At 32.7% G+C, this 11,562-nt stretch overlaps 1 pseudogene; it reads left to right on the forward strand.

Moving 5' to 3' along the window:
• The first annotated feature begins 3,833 nt into the window (after positions 1-3,833).
• LOC113179904 (casein kinase I pseudogene) lies at positions 3,834-11,035 on the forward strand (annotated as a pseudogene).
• The last annotated feature ends 527 nt before the right edge of the window (positions 11,036-11,562 follow it).

The raw sequence follows: 11,562 nt of genomic DNA on the forward strand, positions 1-11,562 counted from the left end.
AAGATGGAATAGCGACGTGTGGGTTTTGACACATATTACTTAAACATTTTCAGCTTGCCTTTTTTCTCCTTATTATATTTTTCTACCTGTCTTCTGAGCTTTTTCTTTTACTTTGTAAATTAATTTTATGGTAGCATTATAGTTATCATAGTAGTTGGGTTAAAATTAATACATTCAAGGAATTTAATTTTCCTCTGAATTTTTTTCAATCTCTGCTTTTGATTTCACTTCATTCACCTCTTTAAATGTTTCTTTTTAAGTTCCAAAGATAATTGGACAAATTATTTATCTTGTCCTTAAAAATGTGTATTTATTCTATTTGACATTTCTCATCTACCACCCATTTATCCTTCACTTTCCTTCTCTTTTTTTGTAACATTAAAACCATGCTGCATTGATTTATAATTGCCCAGAGATGAAGGATGGATGAATTACAAGTTCATGTAAAGAATAGAATATACCAAGCTAATAAAGATTCTCCTATGATCTAAGAATTTTTTGTCTGTGGTTTTATTAATTTTTAGTCTCCCTGAAGAATGGAGATAGGCATGATTATCATGGTTCCCCATGCTGTTTCTCTTCTCCCTAGTATCACAGGAGCATATTCATTTGATTCCTTATTTTGCATCCCCTACACTTTCTCAAGGCATCTCACTTTTGAGAAGTGTCCATCATTAAATGCTTTTCTATAAGAAAAGATTTAGGAAATTATTTTGATTTCTTTCTGGAGGAATCTCCAGGTAAATTTTTTTTTTGCCATATTTTCCGAATCTATGGCTTATCATCTACTTTGGTAGACATATAATCCCCAGCGTGATTGTATTTGGGTGTGTGTCCTTTGAGAAGTATAACCTATAAGTGTGATGTTCTCATGCATGGGATCAGTGTCCTTATAAGAAGAGGCCCTCTCTCTACGATGTGAGAAAAGAGCAAGGAGACAGCAGAGTGCAACCTGGAAGAAGGCCCTCACTAGAAATTGACCATGATGGCACCCTGAACAGGAACTTCCAAACTCCAGAATTATTAGAAATTAATATCTGTTGTTTATAAGCCACCCAGTCTATGATACTGCATTGTAACTGCCCAGACTAAGACAGCATCACAGGGATCTTCTACTATATTTTGTTTCTCTTCTATTTTTCTGCAAATGCTTTTTTTCCTAAAAGCAAATGTGCTACATTAACTGCACCATTAAACTATAAGTTCTTCCCTTTGCTTTTTGACACCAATGTTGGGGTTATTTTTTATCTAAATTTACTGTAACTTATTTTAGATATCATTTGATTTCAAGGAAATGAAATATTCCCAGTTTTACAAACTCCAGAATCTATCACTAGTTTACCCAAAGGACTTGAAAATGTCTTATTTTATTTAATATTTGACTTTTTATTTGATATTTAATGAGACTAATTAAAATCTTAAGCAGGAAATACAGAAAAGTTGGGTTTCCAAACTGTGATTCAGATTGCTGTTTCGGCTAGTTTTTAATGCTTTTAACAATTTAATCTTCCAGAGATGTACTTCTGCTTCAAAAAATATAGCACCACATTCTTCATAGAAGCTTGCAGAATTATTGTTTATCTAATCAAAATAATAATATGCAATTCATTTTTTCTGATGGATAAATTGAAGCAGAATACAAAATGAAAAGGATGATGAAAGCTATAATTTGACCACAGATTTACATAATTTAATTGCCAAAGAGTAATTGCTTTAGAGGATTCTCTAAATATAAGAGGTTCATCTGCATATGTCCCTTAAAACACATAGGTAGTCACAAACTAAAATGAATAATTGAAAATAAATAATTGCTTTAAAAGATATAAGTTTGGAGTAAAATATTAAATAATTCAATGTCATGTAATCTATGACATGTATAAATTACCCATAAATAACCTTCCTTATAAATAGTCTAAATAAATTAATTTTTATTAACACAAAGATCTGTATTATGCTTTAAATAACCTGAAACATATTAGAGATAGCAATCTTTTAAATTTTTAATTTGTTTTAGTTATACAAGACAATAGAATGCACTTCTATACTTTGATGTATAATACATAGATGGGATATAATTTCTTATTTTTCTGAGTATACATATTGTAGAATCACATTGGTCACATAGTCACATACATACATAAAGTAATAATGTCTGTTTCATTCTACTATCTTTCTTATCCTCACATCCCCTGCCTTTCCCTCCTTTCACTTCTCTCTACCTAATCTAAGATAACACTACACATTTTTTTGCATTACAATTCTTAATACACATATATACCACAGTTTTTTACCTCTGTTTGTATATAAAGTATGTCTACACCCAATTCAAGTATTCATACATGTATTTTGTATAATGATGTTCATCACATTCCACCATCCTTGCTAACCCCCTACCCCCTTCCCTTCCCTCCCACCCCTCATTGGAGAAGATAATGCTAAGTGAAGTCAGCCAATTCCTGAAAAAAACAAATGCCAAGTATTTTCTCTGATATAAGGAAGTTGACTGTTAGTGGGAATTGGGAGGGAGAGCATGGGAGGAATAGATGAATTCTAGATAGAGATAGCAATTTTTGTTCTATTATTAAACTTTCTTTTTTAAACTTTATTTAATGATCAAAATAATTAAGTCTATTTAACCTATTTGGTCAAAAGATACTATCAATAAATGAATTGCTAAATATACTTGATTAACAAACTAATATTTATTTGTCCACACAGGTACCTCCTTTAATATTCCACTTTTAATGCTCTTTCTCAGAAGCAGACTACTTTTAATAATATGTTTTGTTTTAAATTTAATGAAAATACCCACTAATCAACATTTGAGTTTGTACCAATTGACTTTCTAACAGAACTTGGAAAGAAGCTGATGGTCTTTAAAGTTATATAGTAGCCTAAATGTAAAATCCTAATAGTCCTGTGGTATGTCACAGCCTATTTTATATTACAGTTGTTGAACTCATGCTTTATTTCCTCTACTAAGCTCAATTCTTTGAGGCTGGGATCAGGTTTAATTAATTTTCATATAACTCGGGGTGCCTCCCATAAAGCCTGGCACATAATAGTCACTTAGAATATGCTAATTGATTTTCATGTCTATGTCCTACCGAGTTCAAACTGTTCAACAAATCAGTTACCAAATTTTACTTGAGATCTGCCTCAGGAAAAGAGCAATCTTAAACTTAGGGTTACAGATAAACACATTTATAGTGGTATCACGGGAGTTAAAAATGCTTGAATGCAATTAGGAACAGTTCATCTCTGGCAATCAACATAGTAAGTCTACAAAAATGTCTCAACTACTGGCATTAAGGCATTTGATCCTCCTGTGTCTTGATTTCAAGGCTGAACCACACTGGCATTGATTGGAAGGAGCTCAGGAGAAAAGGAAAGAAAGGTGCTTGCTCTTTAAACAGCAGGATTTCTCTGCTGGGAATAGCTCACTGTGAAGTTTGTGTTCTTGGTCTTTGTCCTTTATGGATGAACTATGGTAACTTCCAGAAATAAGGGCTTTGAACATATATTAAATCTCTCAAAAACATCACATAAGTCAGATTTTTTGAGATTTTAATCTATTCCTTTCTAGTTAAGTTGTTGCTATTCAGGGAAAAACAATGTGGAGTGTTGCTGATGAAATGGCTAAAGTTGACATTTGAAACAGATGGAATATAAATAACTTAAATCTATAAAAACAATCTTTCTTTAAAACTCAGAAAAAAGGCTGATGATTTTTAAGGCCATGTGAACAGCAGAACTTCTAGTTGTGTGTGGCTTATCACAACCTGTTTATTGTTTATAATTGGTTTATGATAGCTTTATTTAGTTTAATACTTATGACTAATAATAATAGCATTCCAAAGTAAGTAGACAAGATTATAATAAATGAGGATATTGAATTATCTGAACCAGGGCCTCATGCATGCTCATAGTGTTTTTTATGTTAAAATTATTATAACCTATGGCTTATTACTTGTATTAAACTGGATTTTCTAAGCCCAGAACCACATGTGTCAGAAGATCAGAGCTCTTATTTTGTGTACTTGTTCAATTTACCTAAGTTGAACTATCCTTCTCCAAATCCTTCTTCCTGTACAGGAGCCGGTGATGAGAGAGCTGGGAGGTACAGGGAATCCAGAACCATGTTGTTTTTAAATATTAAAATTAACATTTACAAATCTAATGATTTGGCTTTCACTAGCAAATCACTAAAATAGTTTCATTTTTAGAATAAATTTCTTACTGTATTTGAGATATGTTCATATAACGATTTCAAACATAGGTGCAGTATTAATTCTTCTTTACCAAGTAAAAGAGAAGATGAACAGTGTTAGTTAGCAACATCAAACATAGAGTGTATATTGCAGAGTTCCAAAATTTTTTGGAAGTTTTGTATAAACCAAACAAGTTGCAAAAACTGAAAAATAAAAGGAAGACACATGGTCAGGTACGGTTTGTATTCTTTTATCTTAGTTCTGTAATAGAACTCAGCTAATCAGGGCTGGGGTTGTGGCTCAGAGGTAGAGCACCGGCCTAGCACATGCAGGGCCCTGGGTTATATCCTAAGCACCACATAAAAATAAATAAAATAAAGATACTGTGTCCAACTACAACTAAAAAGTAAATATTAAAAAAAGAAGAACTTGGCTAATAACTCACTAATCACTACCTTGCTCTGGTTCTTCAAGTTTAAAAGAAATTTTATCTTCTATGAATTTACTAAAATTAAATCAAAGCCACTGATTTATGGCATCAACTATTCTTAATTAGTAGATAATGTAATATCCACATTTATTATAATCTTATTTACTTTAGTAAGTCCTGATTTTTATTAGTCATAAGTATTATACTAAAGTAATTTCTATCCTAATACATGATAAGAAAGGTTAATAGTCACACTTCTTAAAAACAGATGCTTTTTGTCCATGTATTTTAATAATAACAGTATTTAAAATAGATTCAGTAAATCTGAAAATAAAATTATTTTCACATTGTTACGTGTGTATTCAAGCCTCAAGGAAAATTGTCATGTAATGAAACATCTTCCCCACGACATTGAAAATCCTTTACAAATTCTGTTATAAAGCCTTTATTATCCTTGTGTGGTACATGACAATGTGATAATGACATTTACTTCCAGGTGAACGTCAAACAGAGAAGACTTCAAAGTATATGCCCATCTCCAGTATGCAAATCAGGGTCCGATTAAGATCAATCACATTTACTTACAGTATTTGCATTCACTTCTCTTGACACATTGCAGCCAATATGTAGTTTGGATTATTGAGTCATAACTTTCTGATATAATTTATGAGTATAATTATTTTAAATGATTTTTATATGTCCAGAAATTATTATTAAAAACAAAATAATAAAATCAAATTCCATGTATTATGAGTAAACTTTTATTTTAGATAATAATTTTTTTTATTTTTGCTTTTGTTTTTATCAGCATTGGGGATCAAACCCAGGACGTTGCACATGCTAGGCAGTCTTTACCACTGATCTACACCCTTAGTCCCATGCATTATATTTAAAGAATGGATTATACATAAAACAAAACTTGAGTCACAATTGATTTGAATTTACTTTAATTTCAGAAAACATGGCTGTTACTATTTTTAACATTATGATGAAGTAATATTGGAATTAGTAGTATTGGTCAAGGAAACTATTACTATGAATAAGAAGGAAGATTTTTAATTTGTATACTACATGAAAAGATTTCAGGATTTCTCAGAAATCAGTTATGCAACATTTCATGACTAAAGAAAGAGTTTGAACAAAGGTGAAAATAATACTTCCATTTTTTATATGAAGTGTATACATACAAAGCATCCTGTCCTACATTTTTTAGATTGAAATAATGCCAAATGTAGTATAAGTACATTTTTTTTTTTGAGTCACTTATCAGTCCAAGGCTGCACAACATTAGAAAGCTCTTGACATATAATACTACCAAGGAACTTGTTAGATAGATGTAATCATGTGACAGGTAAAAAAATGCATTTTATATACACACACACACACACACACACACACACACACATATATATACACACACACACATACATACACACACAAATAGTTCATTGATGTTTCCTAAATCAATGAATTTTTTTAAATGCAGTACAAAACAAAACTCTCTTATCTTTCTTTTTAAATATTTAATTAAAATATTGATATTAATCTTTAAAGGAAATTCAGAATATTTGAAATTTATTTAATTGAAATTATTTCTGTGGCCCTGCCAATCTGCCTTCTGATTTCATTAATACAGAGGACAACAGACATCTCCACTGGCTTAAGTTTTAGTGTTATTTTTATGTCATTAGCAATTCCCAGTTTGATTAGTTTGATGGTCAAAATTATACAGTAATAGTTCAACTTCCTAGTTTCTGGAAAGAGTATATGTCTCACAGTACACCAACAATATTACATATTCTGCATTTTTCTGGACTTTTACTTCAGAAAGCTTATATCTTGTTTCCCTAATCTCTATTACTGTTTGTCTCCCTCCTTTGGATTTATCTTAGAGAATAAGGTTAATGGTGTCTGACATTTTCTCTCACACTTTAGGTCTGAAATATTTTTGTAACACAAATCTAAAGCATCAGCAATCATGATCATATATATTCTCACAAAGTTAATTTCCATTTTGTAGCGAAAATTTACCATCGCTGTCTTATTTAAAAGATAGCATAGCATTGTAGCACCTAATTGAGATTAAGCATTTGCATTTTCTTGGTTACTATTGAATTTGAGCACCATAAAATATATTTTGCTGGCAGTACTGTATTTAACACTGCCTATTTACTTAATAGTTTGTCTCGTCAGCATTTAAAGTTCCTTGTATGTCAGTCCTTTGCCCTTTGTCTTATGACTATGCCCTTATCCATCTCTTATGCATTTCTGTGTTTGTGATGACTTTGGCCAGACCTAACATTTATCCATTTCCAATTTTAATGCCCAGTGTTAAGGACCACTAGATGTGCTTTCTTCCTGTGAATTATAATGCCAGAATCAACTGTCCAAGAGCTGTAAAAAGGAAGTATTTCTCAAAATAGCCCATTAACTTGTCTCCCACACTCTGATATATTTCTCTTGCAAAAAACACAGTAATATTTTCAGTGCAATTCTGAGCATGATGATCTGTTTTAGAATCCATCAGTGATGTTTCTCAGTGGTTGGGATAAAGGCCTGAGTCCACGATGTCATTCATAAAGCCTGAAACCTGATCAGAGCTCATGTTCCTCCTTCTTCCACAGGCTTTCCCTGTTTTTCTGTTTCTCTTGGCTGCCATCTGTTTTCTTCTGCTCAGAGATTCTCTTCTTCCAACCCTTTTCCAGCCTCCAATTTAGCACTTTTTTGAGAAAGACTTCCCTTCTCTCTCACACTTGGATATGTCCCTCAGCAACATTCTCACAGCTCCATAGACTTTGCATCTCTTGCCCCAGTTGTGATTCTCTAATTATTCACAGAATTATATCTTAGTGAATGTTGGTTTTTTCTAGTTTTTCAGTATTATGAGGGCAAAAAAGCATCTTCTGTTTTGCTTACCCTAGAATCATTCTTATTGGCAGGAAGTCTAATACCCAGTCAATATTTAGTGAAATAAATAAAAGGATACTCAATATTATGGAACAAAGGACCAAATCAAATCAATAGTTCTCTATGATGCAGGAATGTTTAGAGACTTACATACAAGCTTGCATTCTAGCTTTCAAAGGAAGTGATACAGTTCAAACCCATATTCCCTTGGTTACAATTTCAAAAGCCTTCAAATCAAATTATTTTAGCTTAATTGATTTGCTAATAGGACTTGCACTAAACTGATATGAGATAACCCATGGCCTTTATTTGTTTCATATTTAGTGTGAATATTCATACATAGTGTGCAGAGAATTGATTCATATATTGTTTATCAACTGATTTCCTTTTTCAAAATCAGAGGTAAACAATTCCAACTAATTCATCAGAATCCCAAGATTTACAGTAAGGTATTCCAGACCACAAGATAGAATTGTGCAACTTTATGTACATGATGCCATTTGTTTTCTACTATCCATCTTAATATATCTTAAAATATCTCCAAGAAGTGTTCCAGGAAGTAAACTTTTGTGGAAAGTGAAAAGACTGGTGGAGAGACTAGTGGATGATATTCAAGGTCATTGTACTGTCATGTGTAACTAATTAAAACAAAAAACAAAACAAAACAAAACAAAAGACTGGTGGAGAGCATGAGTTAATTTTTCACCCAGCTCTTAACCCACCAAGGATTTTGATAATAGGTCATGTACTGCCATCTCTGGAAGAAATATTTTCTTTATTAAACTATTTGATGTAGGTAAATGTTTCCATTTATGGTTAATGCATTTTCAAACTGGACTTAGTTGTAGTTTCTTATATTGCAAGTGCTGTTTTTTTCTTTTTATTTGTCAACACTGGGAGGATCACTGTTCTTTAGGTATGACAGATATTGAAGTTAGAATGTTCTCTGTCACAATTAAAGTTCATGTCTATGCAACTTAGAAAACTCAATCTTTCTTATCTATAAACAAATATAACTGACTTCATTTTTTGCACAAAGAAATTAAGAAAATATAGAATGTATAAACATGTCTCAAAAATTTTGTCATTAAGAAGACAGTTATAAAAAGAAGCCCATCTTATCAATAAGGTATCTCCATTATGTTATTTGTATTGTATTGAAATAAGTGACGACTGCTCAAAGCTTAGACGATTTCAGAAAATCAGATTGTTATATTAAACGGATTCTGTAATAAAAAGCTATTAGATTCAAATTCCACATTTGCTTCATTAATATACTTATAAAAATATTTCAAATAAGGGAAATGTAGTATAGGACAAGAAAATAATGTTATTGATGAACAAGTTGCCATAAATCACAAATAATTTGTTTAAAAGAATCACCATCAATCAAAGCACTAAGACAGAATACAATTCTTCCACGTTGAAAAGTCTGATTCTGTTTACCTCTGGAATTCATAAGCAACAATCCAGAGAATCCGGTCAGGTTTCAGTCATGGATTGTCACTCTTGAATTCCAGAGGTGGATTGTATTCAGTAATGGGAGATATAGTAATGTAAAAGGAAATGCCCATGTGGGTCTTGCTATAGAAATGAACTTTAAAGATATAACAGATGGGTTTGAATACTGCATCTGCTACTTACCACCTTCATACTAGGGCAAGCAGCCTTTCTATTTCCTTATCTGTGGCAGTGGTATCTCCAAATCACAGGGTTGATTTTATATTCAATGACATAGAACAAAGAAGTTTTTAAAATATGATTGATACCCAAAGATGTTATCTGTACTATTTTGGTGAATTTGGTTTGTCTCTTAAGGCATATAAATTAAGTATGTATGCCTATTAATTAAAGCAATACTATTAAACAGTATAAATTCAAATTTAGTTTGATCACAGAGATTTAGTTATGCCAAGTATTCACTCTGATTCTAAGTGCATATTCCTATAAAATATATTTACAACTCTTAATAAAGACCACTAGTCAAGTATTAACTTCAAGTTATTCTGTGTGACAAAAATCACATATGGATAAAATAATTAAAATATTTATTGAACTTAAATTCTTCTGTCTAGGATCATTCAATTTGCACTAACATCAGGTACCCACAAGAGAAAAGACATATGAAAATCATCTACTAATCTAATAAAAAAATAAAAATACTAGATACTTATCTATCTTACATTTAATGTACTAAGGTTCTAATAATGATACAGTTGTCACTATTTAAGTCATATGTTATGCTATGTTGAAATATATTCAGTTAAATTAAATTAAGTTAAATTAAATGAAACATTTGATGTAAAAGCAATTTGAACATTATGAGAAACACACTATTGGGTTCCAGTTCAAGATCAACCCATCTCGCTGAAGCTGCAGTAGCAAGATGGCATTGGCGACAGACTGACATGCCTGGCTCCAACTCAGCAGGCCACTCTTCTCACCGGCTGCCACCCAGAAACATGAGGCATAGCCTAAGTCACTGGGAAAACTACGCGGAAACTGCTTTCTGGTCATTGTCGGAGAGATATATAAACTGTTCTGGAAGATCAGGGAAGGCTCCTTTGGGGACATTTATCTGGTGATGATCATCACCAACTGTGAGAAAGTGGCAGTGAAGCTAGAGTCTCAAAAGATTAGGCATCCCCAGTTGTATGACAGCAGACTCTGTAAAGATTTTTCAAGTGGTACCGTCCTGAAAAAGTGCTAGTCATGCTAGTCATATGCTAGTCATGTGCTAGTCATAGACCTTCTGGGACCCAGCCTTGAATATCTCTTCTGTTCAAGAAGATTCACAATGAAAACTGTACCTGTGTTAGCTGACCAGATGATCAGTAGAAGTGAATATGTGCATTCAAAAAAATTTTATACATGGAGGCATTAAGCCAGTGGATATTGGATGGCACTGTAAGAAGTTATTCCATACTGATTTGGGTTTACCAAAAAGTCATATAGACAACAAGACAAGGCAACACATACCACACAAGATAAAATCCTCACTGGCACTGTCCACTAATGCTAGCAGGAATGTACATCTTGGTACTGAGCAGTCACTGAGATGACATGGAATCATGATATGTTTTGAAGTATTTTAATAGAATCAGCCCACCATGGCAAGGACTAAAGGCTGCAATAAAGAAACAAATATATGAAAAGATTAGTGAAAAGATGATGTCCACTTCTAATGAAGTTTTAGGTGAAAGGTTTTCTACAGAATTTGCTATGTACTTAAACTATTGTAGTGGGCTGTTCTTTGAGGAAGCCCCTGATTACAGGTATCTGAGGCAGCTATTCCACATCCTTTTCAGTACCCTGAACCACCAATATAACTACAAGTTTGGCTGGACAATGTTAAAGCAAAGAGATGCATGGCAGGCAGCCTATCCAGCAGACCCAAACCCCCATAGGCAAGCAAACTGACAAAACAAACAGTAATGTGAAAGGTTTCTCAGCATCCCTTGAAGAACAAAAGAAGCAGAGCAGATGATTGGAACAGGATTTGTTTCTCCCCAAATCTAGAAGTTTTAGTTCATATGTACTCTAATCCAGTGGTTGTGGACTACCATTTACTTGATGTAAAGAACGTAATTTCAGTATCAACTGGCTCTGGCAACATTGTTGATGCTATATTACCAGTTGTGTAGCTGCTGTAATTTTGAATATTAACTGAAGTAGTGAAATCTGTTGTCAGGTTTTGACCACACTTTTTTCAAGTGGAAAATTTAACTAAATTGGTTCAGAAATTGTGCATATGCATTTTTTTTTTTTTTAGAAAACATTTCATTTTGAACTCTGCAGCTTTGAGATCTTGTTTCAGAACAAGATAACAATATTCAGACAGAGATGTGATGGTCTTGAATGCTCACAATTGTGCAGTCTTAGGTGTTTCCACCCCTAGAGTGTGCAAGATGTTCAACTGAAACATTCTTTAAATGGTTGGCTGATTCTTTGCAAGATAGCTGATGTGGTAGCAATCAGAGTCCAGTGTTTGAGCATATAAAGGACACTGCCTGC

This window comes from Urocitellus parryii, chromosome 7 (assembly GCF_045843805.1).
Source record: "Urocitellus parryii isolate mUroPar1 chromosome 7, mUroPar1.hap1, whole genome shotgun sequence".
NCBI lineage: Eukaryota > Metazoa > Chordata > Mammalia > Rodentia > Sciuridae > Urocitellus > Urocitellus parryii.